The sequence below is a fragment of the Ornithorhynchus anatinus genome, chromosome 2 (assembly GCF_004115215.2).
Source record: "Ornithorhynchus anatinus isolate Pmale09 chromosome 2, mOrnAna1.pri.v4, whole genome shotgun sequence".
NCBI lineage: Eukaryota > Metazoa > Chordata > Mammalia > Monotremata > Ornithorhynchidae > Ornithorhynchus > Ornithorhynchus anatinus.
In genome coordinates, this window is record NC_041729.1 from 157,134,027 (window position 1) to 157,159,626 (window position 25,600).

At 43.3% G+C, this 25,600-nt stretch overlaps 1 long non-coding RNA gene across 1 annotated transcript; it reads right to left on the bottom strand.

Moving 5' to 3' along the window:
- Window positions 1-994: 994 nt before the first annotated feature.
- On the bottom strand, window positions 995-24,440 carry LOC114806415. Its single transcript, XR_003754449.2, has 2 exons — window positions 24,325-24,440; window positions 995-1,419 (listed from the first exon to the last, which is right to left on the bottom strand). It is a non-coding gene; the product is annotated as an uncharacterized LOC114806415 (long non-coding RNA).
- Between the last annotated feature and the right edge of the window lie 1,160 nt (window positions 24,441-25,600).

A 25,600-nucleotide genomic window follows, 5' to 3' on the forward strand; every position in this document is an offset into this window, starting at 1 on the left:
CAGCATGGTTTATTGGAAAGAGCATAGGCTTGAGCTTCAGAAGTCGTTCTAATCCCAGCTCTATTTATCAATTGTGTAACTTTGGGCAAATTACTCAACTTCTCCTTGCCTCATTTACCTTATCTGTAAAATGGGGATTAAGACCGTGAGCCTTATATGGGACAATCTACCTTTAATCTACCCGGACAATCTGATTACCTCTAATCTACCCCCGTGCTAAGAACGTGTGCTTGACACATAGTAAGCGCTTAATACATATCATTATTATTATTACTGTAGCTTCTGAATGTGCTAGCTGACCTCTCATTCACACTCTCACCCTGCCAGGGGCGTGCATGCCTCCTTACTTCACTGTCTGTTGGGGATCAGGTCTACTAATACTACTGTGCTCTCCCAAGGCCTGTAGAGTGTTCTGCACCCAGAAGGCTCAGCTCCCAGATGAGCAGTTCAGACTCCAACACTTTAATCCTGGCTCCGACACTTTATTTGCGTTGTGACCTTGGGCAAGTCAAGTCACTTCCCTTCTCTGTGCCTAGGTTACCTCATCTGTAAAATGGAGGGAGGGGATTAAATCTTCCTCCCTCTGATCAATTATAATAGTAACGATTATGGCACGTTAAGCATTTATCACATGCCAAGCACTGGACCGTGAACCACATGTGGGGCAGGGACTGTCCAACCTGTGGGCTGGGAAGCAGCGTGGCTCAGCGGAAAGAGCCCGGGCTTGGGAGTCAGAGGTCATGGGTTCGAAACCCGGCTCTGCCACTTGCCAGCTGTGTGACTGTGGGTAAGTCACTTAACTTCACTGCGCCTCAGTTACCTCATCTGTAAAATGGGGATGAAGACTGTGAGCCTCATGTGGGACAACCTGATTACTCTGTATCTACCCCAGCTCTTAGAACAGTGCTCTGCACCTAGTAAGCGCTTAACAAATGCCAACATTATTAATTACCTGAATTCAGCCAGGGACGGTATTTAGTACTGGTACATAGGAAGCACTTAACTATTGCTTTTATTATTATTCCCATTCTCATTCACATCACATCCACAGCCATCCCCACTTTTGGAATGACTGTTAATCTTACTGCTACACAATGCAGGGCAGGGATAAGGTCTACTAATTCAGATAAGATCTACTAATTCTACTGTCCTCTCCCAAGCAACTAACACAGTGATCTCCATGTAGCAGGCCTTCAGTACATACTTCTGATAAACCGACATTCTTGGGTCACGTGGCAGATACTTTTTTCTTGCCTCCTTCTTCTCTATTCCTGTTACGTCTTGGTTTGGGCATTACAGCAGAAAATTCCCAGATGAAATTCAGTAGGGAGACTGGTTTGGATGAGGAAGATCATTTTCAGTGAGGGTCTTTTCTAGACAGCTCAATCCATCAGCCAGTGCTCAACTGAGGGCAGAACACTGTAATAATGATAATAGTATTTGTTAACCTCTTACCATGTGACAAACACAGTCCCTGGCCCACTTGGGACTCACAGTCTAAGGGAAAGGGAGATCAGGCATTGAATTACCTTTTAAGGATGAGGAAACTGAAGCCCAGGGAAATCAAATGACTTTCCCACAGCAGGCAACAGGTGAATCTGGGATTAGAACCCAGATCTTCTCATACACTTTCCATTAATAATGCTGGCATTTGGTAAGCGCTTACTATGTGCAGAGCACTGTTCTAAGCGCTGGGGTAGATAGGGGGTAATCAGGTTGTGAGGCTCACAGTTAATCCCCATTTTACGGATGAGGTAACTGAGGCACAGAGAAGTTAAGTGACGCCCACAGTCACACAGCTGACAAGTGGCAGAGCCAGGGATCGAACCCATGACCTCTGACTCCGAAGCCCAGGCTCTTTCCTCTGAGCCACGCTGCTTCCCCTTCCATTAGGCCACAATGCTTCTTACCATACTAAGCTCTTCCATTTGGGGTGAACAGAGCATGCCTAAAAAGTGCACCTCAGCTACCCAGGGTGTCCCACAGTGACTATGGTTCTGGGCCCATAACAATAATAATAATAATTGTGGTATTTATTAAGAGCCTACTGTGTGCTAAGCATTGAACTAAACGCTGGTGGGGAAACAAGCAAATCGGGTTGGACACAGTCCTTGTCCCACATTGAAGCTCACAATTTCAATCCCCATTTTACAGATGAGGGAAGTGAGGAACAGAGAGGTGAAGTGGCTTGCTCATGGCCACACTATTCAAATAGTTCTTCCCCCTAGGAATTTCCTCCTTGAGCAGTGGGGTGTGTACCCAAATTGTTTATCCAGAAGTGGTGAACTGACATCAAAGTGTTCATATCCTCATTTTCCTGATGCCCCTGGGACCAATCTGACTGGAGTTGGGCATGCGGTCTATGGCCAGGGAACACAACGTCCCTTTTGAGTCCTTGTTTCCCCACCTCCTCAAGAACCTCCAGTGAGTGCCCATCTACCTCTGCATCAGACAAACTCCTCACCATCGGCTTTAAAGCCTTCAATCAACTTGCCCCCTCCTACTTCACCTCACTGATCTTCTACTACAACCCAGCCCATACACTAATACCAACCTACTCACTGTACCTTGATCTCATCTGTCTCGCTGCCAACCTCTCGCCGGTGTCCTGGAACACCTTCCCCCTTCACACCCGACGGATGGTTACTCTCCCCTCTTTCAAAGCCTTATTGAAGGTACATGTCTTCCAAGAGGCCTTCCCAGACTAAGTCCTCTTTTCCCTTCTTCCACTCTCTTCTTCAACACCCTGATGTGCTCCCTTTATTCACCTCCTCCCCCACAACGCCATAGCACTTAAGTAGATATCCGTAATTCACAGATTTATATGTCTGTCTCCCCCTGTAGACCCTAAAAACCTGTTGTGGGTAGGGAATACGTGTGCCAATTCTGCTATATTTACTCCTCCAAACACTTAATACTGGGCTCTGCACACATAAGCACTCAAGAAATACAACTGACTGAGGGATGTGGGACTTGGACCATGTCCAATCTGATAAGCTTGTATCTCTCCCAGTGGGTACTTAGTACAGAGCCTGGCACATAACAAATACCATTTTTAAAAATGTAAATGTGATGAAGAATGGGTTGCCTTTGGAGGTTTTTGAGAAGCAGGAAGATGTGTGCAAAATGGTGTTTTAGGAAAATGAACAGAGTGAACTACAAACGAACAAGGGGAGAGAATAGAGGCCGAGAGGTCGGTGAGGAGGCTGATACAATAAGAAATGTCCCGTCTCTTCATATTTTATAGACAGCCACTCTCTCCACCTTTAATGCCTTAATGAGGGCACATCTCCTCCAAGAAGCCTTCCCCACCTAGCCCCTAATTTCCTCTTCTCCCATTCCCTTCTGAGTTGCCCTTACACTTGAATTGGCACCCTTTTCCTCACACCTCCCTCAGCCCCACAACACTTATATTCATAGCCATACTTATACTGTACTCTCCCAAGTGCTCAATAAAGTGCTCTGCACACAATAAATGCTCAATAAATATGATTGGTTGCTCTCTGAACACCTCCTTGCCACTACTCACTGCAATCATCTTTTGTCACGACTGATAAAAAGTATGTACATAGCTGTGCTGCTTCAGTAATCCAGGGAATTCACAAAATAGATGGTGATGTTGTCTGTTAGCCCACAGACCAGAACTCTCCCCGTCTTCAAAGCCCTACTACAAATCACATCTTCTCCAGGAAGCCTGCTCTGACTGATTTCTCATCTCTCCAGTCTATTTTCCCTCCCCACTGTGGAACACTTGATCCGATACCCTCTAAGCACTATCTCATCCATTCTCCAACCGCACTAACTAATGTAGCTTTGTACTCAGTTGCTTCTCCTAACTGTAATTTATTTTGATACCTGTCTCCCTCATTAGATTCTAATTCCCTTGGGGAAAGGATAACATCTACGTACTCCCAATTCCTTAATACAGTGCTCTGCCCTTGATAAGGGCTCAGTAAATATTATTGATTGCTGACCTACGGAAATGGGTCAGAACCAAAAGGTTGTTAGTTCTGAGTCCCAACTAGGCAAGGACACCACACATGCTTTCTTAGTTCAGGTAGTGTCTCCCAAACTGGACATCCATTTGTTCAACTCCCATGAGTAGAAGCAGCATGGCTCAGGGGAAAGAGCCCGGGCTTGGGAGTCAGAGGTCATGGGTTTGAATCCTGGCTCTGCCACTTGTCAGCTGTGTGACTTTGGGCAAGTCACCTCACTTCTCTGTGCCTCAGTTCCCTCATCTGTAAAATGGTGATGAAGACTGTGAGCCTCACATGGGACAACCTGATGACCCTGTATCTACCCCAGTGCTTAGAACAGTTCTCTGCCCATAGTAAGCACTTTAAAAATACCAACATTATTATGAGTATATGTATTAATTTTTTATACATTCTGGTAAATGTTCTCTCAATTTAAATTTTCATTTGCATATTTAGTCATTTATTCTGCTATTTCAGTCAGTCAAATATGTTCACTGAGTACTTACTATGTGCAGAACACTGCACTAAGTGCTTGGGAGAGTACACTCTAGCAATATAACAGACACATTCCTTGCTTCCAACTGCTTGAACTGTGTTCTGTTTTAGTCTCCTATGCGCACTCCTTGTAGGTAGTTTCTGTGTACATCTGTCTGCATGTTTCAATTGTAAGCTCTTTAAAGGCAGGAGCCATGTAACGTGCTTTAACTTGTACTCTTCCAAATGTTTCGCAGACTGTGAGCCCATCATTGGGCAGGGGTTTTCTCTATCTGTTGCTGAATTGTACATTCCAAGCACTTTAGTAGATGCTCTGCACATAGTAAGTGCTCAGTAAATACTATTGAATGAACCACTAAGAGCCCAGTAAATGTAACCAACTGAAATCCCACTAGCATTTTCAAAAAGAATATAAAATAGCTCAAGGGATTACCCAAAGTCTTCATTACTAGGCAGAAGTGGATTTAAAAGAGCAAATGAGAATGTAATTTTCCAACATCATTTAGCTGTCTCTTCCAAGGGCCCCTAGTCTTCACAAGCAGCCTCATACACTTGTGTGAGAAGAAGAAATTGCGTTCCTATCTTATTAACTGACCTGATTTGCCCCTAAAATTGGTGTTCTCCATTATCCAGAATTTGGAATGACTGGTAGATGAGATTGGTTCGATTTTCATTTATAATTCTTTCGTGAGGTAGATTAAATGATCTGCTCCTTGCCCCCAAATTGCAAAAACATCCAGTACCTTTAGGTGGGTGTGCAGTTTAGAAGCAGATATAATCTGTTAGCTTCAACAGGGAGTTCTTTTGTTCTAATAAAATATCTCTTGGACATAACAGTTGTGCTAAGTTCATGGCTTTGGGAAGGTTGTAAGTAGGAATAGTAGTGAGACTGGAGGAAAAATACATGCATGAGATATCGTCGTGATCTCTGGGCTCATCGCTCACAGTCTAGGAGTGACAGACACATAGAGAAAGATGAAAGCAAAAACACATTAAAAAGGCAAGTTGCTGACATCTTTTGGATAAACTCAGCAAGGAAAAAGGGATTGTTCAGCAAGGACAATGGGAATACTAGTGAAATCATGATTTATTTAACTGATTCAGAGGTTAGGTGAGTCACAATTAGAAAATGACCTCGGTTTCACTTGCCTAGCAGCCTAATAATTAGTTCTCTTTTTATCTGCCCTCCGGATCTTATATCAAACAAGTTTAAGCTGGATGAAAATGCAATAACCACAGAGAGAGTTCACGCATTAACACTATACTCTCCTTTCTGCTTCAGAGCTCAGGAATTTCTTGCAGCCAGTTGATTTTCAAGTACTTCTGATCACTTAGTGCTCACACATAACCTCAATCCATTTCATCTTGGAGCAGTTAGCACCCTTTCATTCCTGAATGATCACTCAATTTCTAAGATTGCTGATGTCTTGATGATCCTGGAAAGACACCTGCAGATTGTAGTGCTGGAACTTCTCGCCTCCTGAACTCTTCCTTCAACTATTAAGGATCTGTAATCCTTGTACCACTTCTGAAATTGAAGTCTATATGCCCTCTTTTTTAAAAAAAAAACACACAGTAAATGCTAATTTTTTTTAAGAAAAATTGCTTTGAATAATTGTAAACCCTTTGACTGAGACTAGTTGCTGACATCCTTAGTTATAAATAGCTCTTCCTACTCTGAGCTTCAGGAAGGTTTTATTGTGCCAAGATATGTTGTGTTACCACAGGATGTAATGAAATGTGATTTCCAGAAATTTAAACCAATCTACTGTTTTCAGGCTTGATTGCTGTTGCCCATTTGGATCCTAAGCATAATATTTCATTGAAAATGCAAGTAACAAAAGAAATCTGTACTGCATAGCAATGTGGCCTAATTACAAAAGTCCATACCTAAGGGCCCCATGTCCTTGTGACTATTAGTCATATATTTACTGGAAGAAACATCCATTTCAGAAATTGCTCCAGTTGGAATGGACCAAAGTTGGAAGCAGGAACCTTGGGGGAAGGTATTAGTTTGTTCCATTGTTTCTGCTTGACAGCTGAGTGGGAAGAGGGGGATATTCTTATCACAGACAAAGACATGCCAGTGAACTACTAAACCTGCTTCCTATCATCAAGGATGAGGCACTATAAAGTGTAGAAAATGAAGAATATGCAGATGTCCTTTGCCCCAACTTTAGAGAAAATAATCTCTGCAAAACTATGAAAAAAAGAAGAGTCTCCGAATATCTATGGTAATCTCCTAAGTGCTCCTAAATACAGTGCTCTTCCCCCGATAAACATTCAATAATATAGTTCTCTTCACCCAGTAAGCATTCAATAAATGCCACCGATTGCTTCGATCTGACAGCATCCTGCAGAAAGCTTTAGGCAAGTAGTGGATATAATTAATAAGCTTTGAACTTTTTCTCTGTGAATTTTTAAGGAACTGACTTCATAAATCAGTCTCATCAAGAAGAAAAGTGAGGTAGTTGACTGGAAATGACAGGGAAATCTCCATCTCTCCCATGGATGGTTAAATTCCAGCAAAAGTCTTTCTGAACAGATTACTAATTGTGGTATTTGATCAGTGCTCACTCTGTGCCAAGGACCATACTAGATATAAGACGATCAGGTTGAACACAGGACCCTTGCCCACATGGGGCTCGCAGTCTGAGTAGGAGTGAGAATAGGTATTGAATCCTCATTTTACAGGAGTGGAAAGAGAGACACCAAGAACTAAAAGCGACTTGTCCAATTTCTCACAGCAGGCAAGTGGAATAAGATTAGAACCCAGATCCGCTGACTCCCAATCCCGTGTTCTAGTCATCTGGGTACTATTTCACTCAATCATATTTGCTGAATGCAGAGCACTGTACTAAGTGCTAAGGAGAGGTACAATATAACAAAGTTGGTAGACACATCTCCTGCCCACAAAGAGATTACAATCTCTAGGGGGAGACAGACATTAATAACAGATATGTACATAAGTGCTGAGGGGTTGAGGGAGGGGTGGGATAAAAGGAAATGAGTGTTTAGTCAGGGAAGGCCTCTTGGAGGGGATGTGCCTTCAGTAAGGCTGTGAAGGTGGGGAGAGTAATTGTCCAGAGGATATGAGGAGGAAGGGCATTCCAGGCCCGAGGCAAGACATGGGCAACAGTTTGGGGGCTAGATAGATGAGATTGAGGTACAATGAGTAGGTTGGCATGGTTGGGTTGTAGTAGGAGATAGATCTGTATAGAGAGAGATATATACATCTATATCATATCATATATATACATATATATCTCTCTCTATACAGATCTATCTCCTACTACAATATATCTCCTAATATATTTATATATATATATATATATATATATATATATATATATATATATATATTTATGCATCTATAATTCTATTTATATTGAAGTTGATGCCCGTCTACTTGTTGTGTTTTGTTGTCTGTCTCCCCCCTTCAAGACTGTGAGCCCGTTGTTGGATAGCGATTGTCTCCGTTACCAAATTGTACTTTCCAAGGGCTTAGTACGGTGCTCTGCACACAGTAAACACTCAAATGACTGAATGAATGAATTATGAATGAATGAAAAGGAGAGCAGCAAGGTAAGGTAGGAGGGAGCAAGTTGATTGAGTATTTTAAAATCAATGGAGCTTCAAACCAAAGCATGGCAGAGCTGATATAATCTTTGTAGCATGACAGATACAGAAAAACGCTGAGAACAATATCAAGACCTCTATTCCATGTTTATTGATCTTACAAAAGCGTTTTGACACCACTCACAGACCAGGCGTCTGGAAATTGCTACGCGAATTCAGCTGCTCTGAAAAGATCAAGAAGTTCCATAGGTGATGGGATCGTTACTTGAGTTCAAAAAAAACTATGACCCTTTCCCTGTCACTGTGAAGGCTTTGCTCAGAACAAATCTCTCCGTGCCTCAAAACACTCCACTGGTTTGGTGGGTCCCTCCTCATCAAGCAAAACTTCTCCATCAACTTTTAGGATCTCTACCGATTCACTCCTCTGCTCTATTCACCACTACTCTCCAACCTGCCCTCTTCGTTCCTCCCAAATTAATCTTCTCACTGGAACCTCACTCTTGACTCTGACACCTGACCCTTCGTTCACTCTGTTCTCCTGATTAGGAATCTCCCAAACCAATAGAACAGATATCTCTATAAAGTCCTCCCATAACTCCATTTCTTCCTTCAAGCCTCACCTAATTCATTCCCCTGCCCCTCAGGGTAGGGAAACTGTGGGAGCCATTTTGTGAGTTCCTGTTTTTGAACCCATGAACAACAACATTGAGAGAGGAATTTGGGAAGGATCTAGGCTGTTCTGCTGCAGGGAACGACATGGAAAAAAAACAAACCACCCATGAGGTGGGCATAGAGGGAGAATAGCCTTCCCTCCCTGCTTTGTCCAGCAATGGGCTTGGAGAGAATGAACCACCACCGCATCAACCGAAGCAGAGAATCAACGACTGTGACGCCAGAGGCAGAGAATCATAAACCTCCGCGAGTCTGGAGGCAGAGGCAGATAAAATACCCCTCTCCTCAAAAATCTCGACTGGTTGCCTATCAACCTTTGCATGAAGCAAAAACTCCTATCTATTGGCTTCAAAGGTGTCCATCATCTTGAACCCTCCTACCATAACTCCCTTCTCTCCTTCTGCAGCCCATCTTGCACACTCCACTCCTCTGCCGCTAATCTCCCCACGGTGCCTCGTTCTCACCTGTCCCACCTGTCAACCCCTGGCCCACGTCCTACCTCTGGCCTGGAATGCCCTCCCTCCTCACCTCCACCAAACTAGCTCACTTCCTTCAGGGGGTCTTCCCAGACTGAGCCCCCCTTTTCCTCTATTCCTCCTCCCCTCCCATTGCCCCTATCTCCCTCTCCTCTACCACCCCCCCCCCCGCCCCACCACATTTGTTTGTATAGGTAATAATGTTGGTATTTATTAAGCACTTACTATGTGCAGACCACTGTTCTAAGCACTGGGGTAGATACAGGGGTAATCAGGGTGTCCCACATGAGGCTCACAGTTAATCCCCATTTTACAGATGAGGTAACGGAGGCACAGAGAAGTTAAGTGACTTTCCCACAGTCACACAGCTGACAAGTGGCAGAGCCGGGAGTCGAACCCATGACCTCTGACTCCGAAACCCAGGCTCTTTCCACTGAGCCATGGTACATATTTATTATTCTATTATTTTATTAATGATGTGTATATAGCTATAATTCTATCTATTCTGATGCTACTGATGCCTGTCTACTCGTTTTGTTTTATTGTCTGTCTCCTCCCTTCTAGACTGTGAACCCACTGTTCGGTAGAGATTGTCTTTATCTGTTGTCAAATTGTACTTTGCCAGAGGCGAGTCACCATCAAGAACTGGCATGGCCATCACGAATCAGGGCAGCCTCCACAAACCAGCTGAAGCTCGCTCAGAGAGTCCGTGCCACCGTTGGCCATCACCATGAATGAGAGCCACCACCACAAGCCAGTCAGACTCCTCAAACACCTCCGATGTGAGACTATTTGCATCAACATGGGACAAACAGTCCAACGATAGCTATATTTTTGGGGGGGGGGGTATACGTTTTCCCCTTCAATTAGGCTCAGAATTGAATAAAGCTTTCCCCGATATATAATCAAGTTTCTGTTTCATTTTTGAACTTGTCACAGAGTGTCCGGTCTAGGAAATTCCCGGTCGTTACCTCTGATTAGGATCCATCTCAGATGTACTGGATCAGTTAGGATACTCCTAACCGCTGAGGTCGATGTGGATAATGGGGTTTCCCAGCTCAGGAGGAGGAGCTGGTTTGGAACCTACAGAGCAGGGCCTGGAGCGTGTGACAGAAATTGTGGGTGAGGAAAGTTTTCAATTAGGATTTGTCTTGAGTGCCTGAGAATAGGGGAAGGTGAATTCCCAGAGACTGCTATAATGGCACTAAGTTATCTAAATGTAGTAGCCTTCTCTCACGTTTATATGGCGATTTATACAAATCCCCACCATCATGACCTCTTTTTGTAACATTAAGGACTACTATATTGAAATCTACCAAGCCTTCAATACAGGTCTCTAAATAGCAGGTACCCCCCCCCCCCCAAAAAAAAAGGTATTTATTAAGCACTTACTATGTACCAGGCACTATACTAAGTGCTGGGGTGGATACAAGCAAATCACTTTGGACGTAGTCCCAGTCCCCCGTGGGGCTCACGTCCTCAATCCCATTGTAACAGCTCAGGTAACTGAGGCCGGGAGAAGTGAAGTGACTTGCCCAAGGTCACACAGCAGACATGTGGCAGAGCCAGGATTAGAACTCCGCTCCTTCTGACTCCCAGGCCCACGCTCTATCCACTAGGACATGCTGCTTCTCTCTGTGTCTATTTAGTGCTTTTATTACCAAAGTGCCTTAATCAATCATTTACTCCTTGCAACACCTCCATGAGGTAGGGTTCAGATATTATTATTCCCAATTTACAGCTGGGGAAACTGAGGCATGGGGAAGTTAAGTGCCTTGCCCAAGGCCACACAGGAAGTGGGCATCAGAGCCAGGACTTGAACATGGGACCTCTGGCTTTCAGGATGGTGTTTCTCCCATCGTACCCACTGCCTCCCCAGTAACTATTAATGAGTGACAATGAATTATGAATTCCTTGGTTCAAATCAAATCATTATAAATACAAAAACCTCACTTCCTAAATATGGCACTCATTAATATCATTTTATACTCTCAGTACCTGTTCTCCATTCTACTTAAACTGTGAACCCCATGTGGGACCTGATTATCTTGTATCTATCCCAGAGTTTAGAACAATGTTTGGTATATAGTAAACACTTAAATACTAGTATAGTATAAAATAGTATAATAGTCTTAAATTGCCTGTTTTACCTGAAATGCCGGTAGATGTTGGCGAGAGCAGTGGTACCACTCAGTCTATTAAATGATTCCACTGGATGCTAGTCAGATGTGCTCCTGAACACATCTAGATTTATTTTTTACATTTAGAGGTAATTATAACCTAAGGCAAAAGTGCTTCCCACCAAACCTTTTCATAATTCAATCACTCTGCTTCTTAATGATCTATTTAAAGCAGCTTTACACTAGTTCAGTGGTTTTAACAGCAGCACCAAAATACACGAACTTAATGAATTGGTTTTTTTCCCCCTTTCGCATCCTTTATTAGACTTATAAATGATCTGCTTTGAACCAGATACCTTTAATGAGCACTATTTTGTGGAGGGTATTTTTTTTCCTATGTAGGAAAAGTAAGCTGTAACAACATAGTATGTAGTAGGTAGCGTTATGGAATGATAAAGGTCTGTGGCATGAGTTGTTTTGATCTTTTACTGTTTCTATTCTGATTTCTGTCCTGCTAGCACTTCTTGAGTTCAAAAAGCAACTTGTAAATTGCAGAGGACAAAGTAGGAACTGAGTTCTAACCTAGAACAAGATCACAATAGGAAAATTCTTGAAAATTTAGTGATAAACTTAGAAACCCGTGTGTGATTTAGCGAAAGGTTTCAAACCGAAGGTGGTTATCAATGTGAGTAATACAGTTTGATTTGAGTAATACAGCTTGATTGTCTTTTCTGCAGCCTTTTCAGTAGTCTCTAGGAGGCAAAGATAGATTTTTTTTTTCCCCCAGGGCTCCTTCCCTCCCACTCATGTGTCAGTGAGGAAAGAAAAACTTAATAAATTCTACCTGATTTGATATTAGTATGAATCACTTCCTCTTGAAATGTTGGCTTGGTGGGATTTTCCCTGAATAGGCCCTCATTTATCAAGTCACCTATTGAGTCTCTCTACCCCTTAGACACTTTTTCTTCATCCCAGAGCATGTATGTACATATCTCTATACTCTCCTGTTTGCCCAAGCAATAATATATGTTAATGCCTGATTGCCCCTTCCTAGAAGGCTGGGGATATATCCATTCATTCAATCATATTTATTGAGCGCTTACTGGGTGTAGAACACTGTAACTAAGCAGTTAGAAAGTATAATTCAGCCACAGAGACAATCCCTGCCTAACAGCGGGCTCACAGTCTAGAAGGGGGGAAACAGACATCAAAACAATTAAAACAGGCATCAAAACAGGCATCAATACCATCAATATCAATAAATAAAATTATAGATATATACCCATCATGAATAAAATAAATGAAATAATAAATATATACACAAGTACTGTGGGGCGGGGAGTGGGGTAGAGCAGACTGAGTGAGTCGGGGCGACGGGAAGAAGAGGAGAAGCAGATCTACTTGTACTGTATTTTCCCCAAGTGCCGGGCACAGTGCTCAGTTTATTTGATAGTTATCGATTGATTGTAGCCTGAGAGTGTGGGGTTGTCTTTATATAGTGAAATGGAAAAGAAGTTGTGTGAGTAATTTAGGGGCTTCACTGTAGACAGGTTTGCTCTGCTGGTGGTTAAAATTGTTTCCAACCACAATTATTTTTTTTCCTTATTCAACTGAATTATCAGCATGAGTGAAGTCTGACATTTCAGTTTGATGTCTATTTCATTCACTTAGATAGTTGAGGTCTATCATCACCTTAAGAAATGACCTTAATTTAACTACATATTTGGGACTTAAAAGTACCTAAAAAGGATTAGATTACTTTGCGTAGAAACGAAGCAGAAATAACTTGAGATTTTAAAGAGAATATTCCCCTAATTTGGTTAAAATGAACTATGACTTTCCCTCATTAAAAAGTAAGGATTTCAATAATAAATCTATGCTAAAATGTTATGGAAAAAATCCCTTCATTTTGGAGAATTGGGTCATAATTATCAAGTAAACTTGGCATATTGGAGTGTCTGGTTTAAAACAAACAGTGATCTGGGGCTTATAAGGGATTCTCTCGTCTGGCAATGCTGGAAATAACATTCGAACCACATTATATGGCGTCTTGATTTTTTATACTCTGTAAGGGAAGAATAAATAGCACTAGTTTGAGTCACTGCAGTCCTGGTATGCACAGTACAATTCTTTCCACAGACAGTTCCATGAGCCAGCAACAGATCATGACCCTACTTTGAAATACATATTATATCACTATTTCCCAGATGAAAATTCCGGGTTTCCTCAGAACACGGGTCCCCTAAGCAACATGGGAAGTTTTCTAGGTCACTGGTCTTAAAAATGTTTGCTTCAGAGTTTTCAAATCAAGAGCCAAATCAATCCAGAAAGACATTATTAGAATGGTTTTTTTTTAATCATTTAGAACTCAAGGAAGTGTTCACCTTCATTTTCAAGAGTATTTACTGTGGAAAATAGTTTGTTGTTTTTTGTTTTTTTCATAATAAAAAAACAGGAACTCTTTTCCTAGTTCCTGGTCTTGTGAAACAGAGGCAAAAATCTACAACAGCACCAGGCGCTGCTATCAGCAAACAAGGCAGCACAGGGAGAGTCATCCTTTGTGTTTGCACAATGCAGATGGGACTCAATAGCCAATGGGTGAATTACAGAGGAAGTAACTGAGGCCCAGAGAAGTGATGTCACTTGCCCAAGATCACACAGCAGAGCCTGGATTAATACCTAGGTACTCTGATCTCAGTACTCTCCTCTACAGCCCAGCCCACACACTTTACTGCTCTAATGCTAATCTTCTCACTGCAACTCGATCCCATCTATCTCGCCACCAACCTCTCACCTGATTCCTACCTCTGGCCTCGAACCCCCTTCCTCCTCATATCCGCCAGACAATTGCTCTCACCCCCTTCAAAACCTTACTGAAGCCCCTTCTCCTCCAAGAGGCCTTCCCTGATTAAACCCACTTTTCCTTTTCTTCCACTCCCTTCTGCATCACCCTGACTTGCTCCCTTTATTCATTCGTCCCTCCCAGACGCACAGAACTTAGATACAAAACTGTAATTGATTTATTTCTATAAATGTCTGTCTCCCCCTCTAGACTGTAAGCTCATTGTGGGCAGGGAACGTCTGCTACATTGTACTTTCCAAAGCACTCAGCGCAGTGCTTTTCACACTCTAAGAGCTCAGTAAATGATTGACTGATTCCAAAGCCCGTGCTCTTTCCTCTAAGCCACGCTGCATCTCCTTTCTTCAGTCAGTAATTATGTTGGTTGTGTGTAGGCGACCTCAGCACAAAGCTGTGACAGTACAGAAGGAGTCTTCATGCCAAGACATTAATGTTATAGGAGATTGAACGGTGAATTTTTAATTCCTAGAGAATACGTTTTCCTTTTACGGTAGTATGGAAAGAGGAGGTATTTCGGCTTGGACCAGCAGAAAATAGCTTCCTTTAATGCATGTCATCATTTTCCTAACTAATCGTATGCACTTTTGCAGTATAATTCCAGGTTTGCAGTACGGTATTGAAAGGAAGAATACATCTAAGGACTCATTAGAATTCTTTCATATAGTGCCAGATAAGGAGAACATGAAATAACTCATCTGGGCCCTACTTTATTACAATCAACCTGGATTTTTACCCCCCTTTCCCATTTCATACAAAGACTACATTCTTCATCGGCGTGTAACGAGAAGTAGGCTGAGAGCCAAGTCATTTTTATGATACCTTTCAAACATTAGAATTATGCTAAAAACACATTTGCAAAAGATACGATAAGCTAATATAATAGCCTTGGAAGAATGGAAAAAGAAATTATTTCATTTGGTTTCACTTATCCAATTACACGTCCGCGGAAGGAAAGGAGATGGATATGTTCAGTGCTTAGGTCAGGCCTGTGATAAATAGAGAAAATGCTTGAGTTCTTCTATCAGGTATGAATTGTACAGTTGAGATCGTCAGCATATGAAAAATGTAGTGTGGCTTAGTAGCAAGAGTTCGGACCTGGGAACAAAAAGACCTGTTTTTTCATTCTGACTCTGCCACTTACCTGCTGTGTGATATGTCACTTAATAGTAATAATTACCATTATGGTATATGTAAGCCATTACTATGTGCCAGGCATTGTATTAAGCACTGGGGTGGATACAAGCAAATCAGGCTGGACACAGTCCCTGGCCCACATGGGGCTCACAGTCTTAATCCTCATTTTACAGATAAGGTCACTGAGGCACAGAGAAGTTAAGTGACTCACCCAAGGTCACCCAGCAGACAAATGGTGGTGCCAAGATTTGAACCAGGTCCCTCTGACTCCCTGGCCTATGTTCTACCCACTAGGACACGCTTCTTCTCTATGCCTCGGTTTCCTCATCTGCAAAATAGGAATTGAATGCCTGCTGTCCATCTATTCAGACTCTGATCCCATGTTGGGCAAAAACTGTGTCTAAGTTAATCACCTTATATCTGCTGCAGTGTTTAGCATATAATAATCCACTCACAATATCACCATAGTTATTATTGCTATGGGTGGTATTTTTTTTTTCTTTTTTTAATGCTGAACATCTTGGACCAAAAACCAAATCTCAATGTCAGAACCAATTCATTTCAGAAATTTTTGGGTGAGAATTGTTGCCTTGAGTCACCTCGAGAAATATTTATTTTGGAAAAAAAATAGAGCAAAAACTGTCCAATATATTTCTGGCGCTCAGAAACCACTTGGATACGAGGTTCGGGATACCGGGCCGAATAGAGACTAGAGGAATTTCTACAATTTCTTTCCTTAAGAAGCAACAAGGCCTCTTGGAAAGAGCATGGGCCTGGGTGTCAGAGGGCTTGGGTCCTAATCCTGCCTGTAACATGTGCCTGCTGTGTGACCCTGGGCAAGTCACTTAACTTCCCTGTGCTTCAGTTTCCTCACCCACAAAATAGAGATTAAAAGCCGATTCTTCCTCCTGCCTAGACTGTGATCCCTATGTGGGACTGGGACTATGTCTGACATGATGATCTCACACCTACCCCCATGCCTACTACAGGGTTGGCATATAGTAAGTGCTTAACAAATACCAAAATTATTATTCTTATTAAGGCTGAACAGTTTTCCTTACCGATGTCTGCATTGCCAATCTTATGAGCACGGACTACAACTCTTCCTCTCTTGGCAGCAAATTTTGTGGCATTTGGGTATTCGGTGATGACTCATTCTCTTGTTTTTGCGGGTTTTTTAATGATATTTGTTAAGCACTTACTATTTCCAAGCACTGTACTGAGTGCTGGGGTAGATTCAAGCCAATCAGGTTGGGCACAGTCCGCGTCCCACTTGGGGCTAAACACTCTTAATCACCATTTTACAGATAAGGTAAAAGGAACAGAGAAGTATAAGGTAACTGGAACAGAGAAATCAAGTGACTTGTCCAAAGTCACACAGCAGACAAGCGGCAGAGCCAGGATTAGAACCCAGATCCTCCGACTCCCAGGCCCGTGCTCTTTCCGCTAGGCCATGCTGTTTCTCTGGTGAGCATTAGCTTTTTAATAGTGAAAGGACAGGTCAAGTTGGGTAGGGGTGGAAGAAAGTTTTACTATCTCTTTACCCAAAAACGTAGAGGTATGATATTCTTTCTGAATTAAACCGACATCCAGCAAGAATGGTAACTCAAGCAACTCTTTTCTCCAAGGAACACACTTGGAAGGGCTCTCTTTATAAAGAGGGAATTAGCCAAAAACTCAACCCCCTACATGAAACCCTTTTTGTCATGAGCAACACTGACGTTCCCTTAAGGCCTGAGGTAAGGTTAGCAGTCCGCAGCCAAGTCAGAAGCACGCGGTGAATTCAGAAGCTCCCGTCTTCCTCGAGTTGCTGCGGATGGGATTAAAAGTGCAGGTCTGCACATGTGCTAAACTCTCGCAACACGGAACAAATATCGCTAAACATGATAGATTAAAACGGTTTCATTTGTGCCCAAACTATTTCCCCTCCAAAAGAGACATTAACGCTAAGCTCCTCTACTCCTGTGAACCCTTCAGCCCTCGAAGATCTGGAGAAGCCAAAGCCGAGGAAGAAACGTCTTCCGGGGTGACTGCTGTAGTTTCTGAATTGGAGTTCCTGCTGCCACTCATGATGGTAACGATGATGATATTAATGATAATTGTGGCATTTCATTTGTTCAATCATATTCATTGAGCGCTCACTGTGTGCAGAACACGGCACTAAGCTCTGGGAAAGCACAATACAGCAATCAAGAGAGACAATCCTGTGGCACAATGAGCTCACTGTTTAGAGTGGGGAAAAGAGACAATGATACAAGTAAACAGGCATCAGTATAAATATTTAAGCCTTTACTATGTTCCAGGCACTGTAGTAAACACAGGAGTGGAGAGAAGCGGTGTGGCTCAGTGGAAAGAGCCCGGGCTTTGGAGTCAGAGGTCATGGGTCCGAATCCCGGCTCGGCCACCTGTCAGCTGTGTGACTTTGGGCAAGTCACTTCACTTCTCGGTGCCTCAGTTCCCTCATCTGTAAAACGGGGATGAAGACTGTGAGCCCCACGTGGGACAACCTGATTCTCCTGTGTCTACCCCAGAGCTTAGTACAGTGCTCGGCACCTAGTAAGCGCTTAACAAATACCAACATTATTATTATTAGAAGCAAATTGGGTTGAAAGTAATCCCCGTCCCACGTGGGGCTCACAACCTCAATCCTCATTTTACAGATGAGGTAACTGAGGCATGGGGAAGTGAAGTGATTTATCCAAGGTCACACAGCGGACAAGTGGCAGAGTGGGGATTAGCACCCTTGACCTTCTGACTTTCGGGTCCATTCTGTATTCACTTCACCATGCTCCTAGCTATCACAATATTTCTAAAGCGCTTATGATGTGCCAAGCACTATATTAGGTTGAGTCTGTCCCAAATCCTGTCTATAACATCTGCCGGGTATTTTTTGTTGTTGTTGTTGTTGTTCCTTTTTTTATGGTATTGGATAAGTGCTTACTATGTACCAGATACTGTATTAAGCCCCGGGGTAGATACAAACTAATCAAGTTTGACAGAATTCGTGCCCCACAGTGGGGCTCACAATCTGCAACCCAGGTTTACAGATGAGGTAATAGGCTCAGAGAAGTGAAGCCACTTGCTTCCATGCTGTCTAGACCCACGGCCTGTCTGAGGCATGGGCCAGACTTCTGGGAAAACTTGGTTGTTCAGGTTCTTTCAATTAAACCACTGGTTTACAATCTACCCTTCTAGCCCCTTCCCTGTTTTATGGTATTTATTAAGTGATTACTCCATACCAGGCACTGAAATCAGCTCTGGGGTAGGAACAAGTTAATCAACTTGGACAGAGTCCATGTTCCACATGGTGCTCACAGTCTCAATCCCCATTTTACAGGTGAGGTAACTGAGGCACAGAGAAGTTAAGTGACTTGCCCAGGGTCCCAGAGCAGACGAGTGGCAGGTCCCGGATTATCCACTAGGCCATGATGTTTCTCAACTGTTTAGTTTCCCTCAGCAGGATCTGACTGGCGTTCAAATGTGCTACTCCGGTTTCCAGCACCAGTGACAGGAAGAGGGTGTCGGTGGTGGGAGGTTGGGAAATGACCTGGAGTGTGTCTGAGCTGAATCAAATTTGCATCTGCCTGCACAATTTTGGGAATACCTAGAAGCTCTTTCCATAGTGAGCCCATTGTTAGGTAGGGATTGTCACTATTTTTTACCAAACTGTACTTTCCAAGCGCTTAGTACAGTGTTCTGCACACAGTAAGCACTCCATAAATATGATTGAATGAATAAAAAGAGCAGAAACTCCGGGAAAAGGGATATGAGGCAGTTTGTTTCCCAGGTCTCCTGATTATAGTCCCAGACTCTTTTCTGATGATAATGATTGTGGTATTTGTAAATCATTTACTACGTGCCAAACATTGTTCTAAGCACTGGCATAGATACAAGGAAATCAGGTTGGGCAGTCTTAATCCCCATTTTACAGATGAGGTAACTAAGGCACAGAGAAATGAAGTACTTTGCCCAAGGTCACACAGCAAACAAGTGGCGGGTTCGGGATTAGAACCCACGTCCTCTGACTCCCAGGCCAGCGCTCTTTCCGCTAAGCCCGTGACAGAGGTGAGTTTGCAATAAAAAACACTGCAGTTTAATAAGTATCATTAGTAATTATAGACTGTGAACCCATTGGGTTGGGATTGTCTCTGTTGTCGAATTGTACTTTCCAAGCTCTTCCACCAGTGCTCTGCACACATTAAGCGCTCAGTAAATACCAATGAATGAATGTCGCAGAGCCAAGATTAGAACCCACATCCTCTGACTCCCAAGCCTGTATTCTATCCACTAAGCCACGCTGTTTTTCCTTCTGGGGCCACAGCAGTGACCGCGGTAGGCAGAGGGGTGGTGAAGCAGAACTGGGGGGGGTTGGAGAAGCAGTCTGGATGTGAGAGCTGGTGTCTCAGCTGAGACACTCTACTTCAGGACCCAGCTGAAGTGCATTAGGGGCAGGTGACGTGTCTATTAACTTTGTGGTTCGGTACTCTCCCAGGTATTTAGTACAGCGCTCTGCGTAAAGTATAAGCTCAATAAATATCACTGATGGAATGATCTGAAAGAGAGAGACAGTCCTTAGGGGGCCCTCTGGATTCATCAGAGAGGAGCAGGGAATCCCTGGGGAAATGAAGGGTCAACCAATGTGAACACCTGACTGATATTGTAATAATAATAATGGCATTTGTTAAGGACTTACTATGTGCCAAACACTGTTCTAAGCGCTGGGGGGAATACAGGGTAATCAACTTGTCCCACACTGGGCTCACAGTCTTAAACCCCATTTTACAGATGAGGGAACTTAAGAGAAGTTAAGTGACTTGCCCAAAGTCACACAGCAGACAAGTGGCAGAGCCGGAATTAGAACCCATGACCTCCGACTCCCAAGCCCGGGCTCTTTCCACTGAGCCACGCTGCTTCTCGAGCAGCACTTAGTACAGTGCTCTGCACACATTAAAAGCTCAATAAATACGATCGACTGATCGATTAACTACCCCTGACTCAACTGTGGAGAAAATGTCTTCGACAACTCCCTTTCTTCGCTATCAATGTCAAAACCGATCAATGGCATTTAATGAGCACTTACTATGCACAAAGCACTGTGCTAAGCACTTAGAGTACCGAAGAGTTGGTAGATACGTTGCCTGACCACAAGGAGTTTACAGAGGGGGAGACAGACGTTAATATAAATAAATTAAGGGTAAGTATGTAAGTGCTGAGGTCTGAAGGTGGGGTGATTAAAGGGCACAGATCCAAGAACAAGGGTGTGGGAGAAGAGGAAATGAGGGCTTAGTCAGGGAAGGACTCGTACAGGCGATGTGCTTTTAATAAGGCTTTGAAGGTGGGGAGAGTGATCATTTGTCAGATATGAAGAGGAAGGGAGTTCCAAGCTAGAGGCAGGATGTGGGCAAGAGTTTGTCGGCAAGTTAAAGGACTAGCGAGTAAATTGGCATTTAGATGAGCAAAGTGTGAGCGTTTGAGAATCCCGGTCCATAAAGTTGGATGGGCTTCGTGGTGACTCATCTCTCATCTATGCATATCTTTTCCAGGGCTTTGCACGTAGAGAAGGTTTAATTAAAAACTATTACCATTACTACTAGAGAAAGAGCATGGCCTAGTTGATAGACCACGGGCCCGGGAGTCAGAAGGAGCTGGGTTCTAATCCCTGTTTTGCTTTGGGCAAGTCACTTCAGTTCTCTGTGCCTCAGTTCCCTCATCTGTAAAGTGGGGATTAAGACTGAGAATGCTATAAGAGACAGGGATTGTGTTCAACCCAATTATCTTGTACCTACCCCAGCGCTTAGAACCGTGGCCAACACATAGTGAGCGTTTAACAAATACCATAACTGTTATTATTACACCTCTCTGAGTCTTTTCCCTGTTCCTTCTTTCTTTCTGTGTCTTAGACTTAGCTTTTCTGCCTTGAGTTCATCCACAATGCAGTATGGCCTAATGGTAAAAGCCCAGGCCTGGGAGTCAGAACGTTATGGGTTCTACTCCCAGCTCTGCCACTCGTCTGCTGGGTGACCCTGGGCAAGTTACTTCACTTCTCTGGGCCTCAGTTCCCTCATCTGTATAATGGGGATGGAGACCGTGAGCCCCATGTGGAACGGGGCTGTGTCCAGCCCAATTTGCTTGTATCCACCCCAGGGCTTAGTATAGTGCCTGGCACATAGCAAGCACTTAGCAGATACCATAATTATTATTAAGAAATAGTACTTTTCAAATATTGCTTTTTCATAGGATTTACCTATATTCATATAAATGCCTCAGATTCTGCTCTTCTGAACTGCTTTTTATTGGCCTGTTAGCTAATTGTGGGTATGGAATGTCTATTATATTATGCCATACTCCCCCAAGCATTTAGTAGAGTGCTCTGCACATAGTAAGCACTCAAAAAATACCACTGACTGATTGACTAGCACGTCCTTTCCCTTTATAAACTATCCTCACTTGGTTGACTATCTGCTGGTTTTATATAGGACTGTCCTTTTTGCAGCTAGCTGGACTTCTTTACAACCAATAATATTATTTTATGCCCTAAAGCCTACTTTTGCCTCATTTAGAGCTGCAGATCCCTGAGGTTCAAGAGAAGTGAGAAGTAGCATAGCCTAGTGGAAAGAGCACCGTCCTGGGTTTTAATCCCAGCTCTGCCGCTTGTCTGTTATGTGACTTTGGGCAATTCACAACTTCTCTGTGCCTCAGTTACCTCATCTGTAAAATGGAGATTAAGACTGTGAGCTCCGTATGAGACAGATTATGTCCAACCTGATTAGTTTGTATCTACCCCAGTGCTGAGTACAGTGCCTGGCATATAGGAAAATTTAAATATAGAAAAAAAAGTGACTTTGTTTACAGTGGCCCCAAAAGGGAAATAGCAGAGGCTTTGAAGAAAGGATGAGTTAGGTACACACTCTAGGTTCTGAGACACAGCCTTTGTAATAATGATGACGGTATTTGTTAAGTGCTTAACTACATGCCAGACACTGTACTAAGCACTGGAGTTAATACAAGCAAATTGGGTTGGACACAGTCCCTGTCCCATGTGGGGTTTACAGTTTCAATCCTCTTTTTACAGATGAGATAACTAAGGCCCAGAGAAGTGAAGTGACTTGCCAAGATCCCACAGCAGACAAGCAACCGAGTTGGGATTAGAATCTGTGACCTCCTGACTCCCAGGCCCGTGCTCTATCCGCTACGCCACGCTGCTTCTCATGCTGCTTTGTACCTGACTTCCCGAAGCTATTACAACAGGATGCGTTTCATCCAGAAGAAACGATGCAAGATGTCAGTTACTTACAGATCCACAAGGGCTGTTTGCATCTGGGAGCATTAGGAGTGGCCCCCCTCACCCCCGCAAATCCGAACATACCCAAGTTACTGGAATGGAAGCACATCAGACAGGTGATAGTTCAGTGACTGAACTGAAGGTGATACTGACACTGTTCCCGGAGCACGAAACTTCGGAACACCAAAGGCCAGAAGAGGCAGATAGGGTGGATGGAGAATGGTAGGGAATTGGGGGATCAGGAGATTTTTCTAAAGTGTTCCCCTCTCCCTCCCTACCACCGTGCACCCTCCTTTAATCATCCTAAATCTTATTCTGGTAATTATGTTGTAGTCCTCACCATTGGCTTTAAAGCAGTCGATCCTACCCCACTTCACTATTTTCCTAATACAACCCAGCCCTCACACTCCGCCCCTCTAATGCTAACCTCTCACTGCACCTTGATCTTGTCTTTCTCACCACTGACCCCTCTCCCATGTCCCACTCTTGTCCTGGAACGCCCTCCCTCCTCAAATCCAACAGACAATTACTCTCCCACACTTCACAGCCTTATTAAGGGCACATCTCTTCCAAGAGGCCTTCCCTGACATATCCCCCGTTTCTTCTTCTCCTACTCCCTTCTGCACCACCTTGACTTGCTCCCTTTGCCCTCCCCCTGTCTCAGTCCCATAGCACTTAAATATAGACCTGTAATTTATGTCTCCCCTGCTCTAGACTGTAAACTCATTGTGGGCAGGGAATGTGTTTATTCTATTCTCAGGCGCTTAGTACAGTGTTCTGCACACAGGAAGTACTCAAATATGAATGAATGAATGTTATACTACAAAGGAGAAATAATTTCTTCCCTGGACTGAATTCTGGGTCGAATTGCTATATACTCATTAAGCAGTACCAATACTAGACTTCTGTACAACCACAGGCCTGGAAGTCAGAGGAAGTGGGTTCAAATCCCAGTTCCACCACTTGTCTGCGGTGTGATCCCGGGCAAGTCACTACATTGATCTGTGCCTCCGTTACCTCATCTGTAAAATGCAGATTAAGGCTGTGAGCCCTGTGTGGGGCAGGGACTGTGTCTGACCTGTTTACCTTATATCTATCCCAGTGCTTAGAACAGTGCTTGGCACATAGAAAGCACTTAATGAAGGCAAGCAGCATGGCATAGTGGACAGAGCATGGGCCTGGGAGTGAGAAAGCCGTGGGTTTTAATTCTGCCTCTGGTACTTCTCTGCCATGTAACCTCGGGCAGGTCACTTCACTTGACCTCAGTTTCCTCATCTGTAAAATGGGGATCAAGATTGTGAGCCCCATGTGGGACAGGATCTGGGTCCAACCCAATTTAGTTGTATCCACCCCAGTCCTTTGTCCAGTGCCTAGCACACAATAAGTGCTTAACCAATACCACAATTATCATTACCACAATTATTGTTAAAGCTCTATGAACACCAGAGGCTGCAACTGCACAGCACTCACCAACAGGATATAATTCAAAATTTAGATAGAACACTAAGAAGGCAGAGAGCGAGGAACACAAGGTAAAAAAAATCTATAATCTGAAAACGCAGATGCTCCTCTTTAAAATCAGACAACCGCGCGGACTCAATCCTGAATGGAGAGAGCCCTGAAAACCTGAGTTTCAGATGAAACTACTAATCAGTGATGCCTCGAACCCAGTTGACCCACACTAGCTTTCCCTTTTATTCCTACTATAAGTTGGAGTGAAATAACTTACCCCATGCAATGAATCATGGCTTGACTCCCACAGGATCAGACTCAAGCCTCTCAGCTCAAGCTCAGCTCCCAGGGAAAGGAGATCAAGCTCCACTCTCTGATGAGAAGGGAGAGAGTTTGAGAGTCTTGGCCTAAAAGCTATTTCCTCCCCAGATTATGCCAAACCCCTTGGAAAGGGGTGGGGAAGACAAAACGAATATGGTGACCACCTGTGATGGCTCTTTTAAGTGGGTATTACCCTCAGTGGGTTTACAGCTGTGACATATACACCATAGTTCTCTTCACCCTTTCATTCAATTCATTTATTGAATCATATTTATTGAGCACTCACTGTGTGCAGAGCATTGTTCTAACTGCTTGGAAAGTACAATCAGCAATAAAGCGAGACAATCCCTCCCCACAACAGGCTCACAGTCTAGATGTGGGGGGGAGACAGACATCAATGCAAGTAAACAGGCATCAATATAAATATAATTATAGAAATATGCTTACATGAAAAAGTGCTGTGGGGTGGGGGGGGAGCAAAGGAAGAGAGTCATTCTTTCGTTGATTCATTCAATTGTATTTATTTAGTGCTTACTGTGTGCAGAGGCATTGTCCTACCTTACAAAAATCCCCCCATCTAACTCATCCAGTTGTATCTTGTTGGCAATAAATCAATCAGTCACTACTATTTTTTGATGCTCATTCTGGGCAAAGCACTGTACTAAATGCTTGGGAGAGTATGCCAACTGCAACACTTCTATTGTACTCTCCCAAGTCGATAGTAAAGTATTCTGCAAACGGTATCTCCTCAATGACTACCATTGCTTCACTGATGGATTGCTCTCCTAGCCTGGAACGTCTTCATCCCACAGATCCAATAGTCCACAATTCTCCCCATCTTTGAAGCTCTTTTGAAATCCCGCCTCTTTCAAATGATTAGATTGATAATGAAAGTGGTAATAACAATAGTCGCATTTGTTCATTCATTCATTCAATCATTTATTGAGCGCTTACTGAGTGCAGAGCACTGTACTAAATGCTTGGAATGAACAATTTGGTAACAGATAGACAAAAATCCCTGTCCAAAAACAGGCTCACAGTCTAAAAGGGGGAGACAGACAGCAAAACAAAGCAAGTAGACAGACATCAATACCATCAAAATAAATAAAATCATAGATATATACACATCGTTAATAAAATAGAGTAATACATAATATATACAAATATACACAAGTTCTGTGGGGAGGAGAAGGAGTTAGAGCAGAGGGAGACAGTAGGGGCAATGGGGAGGA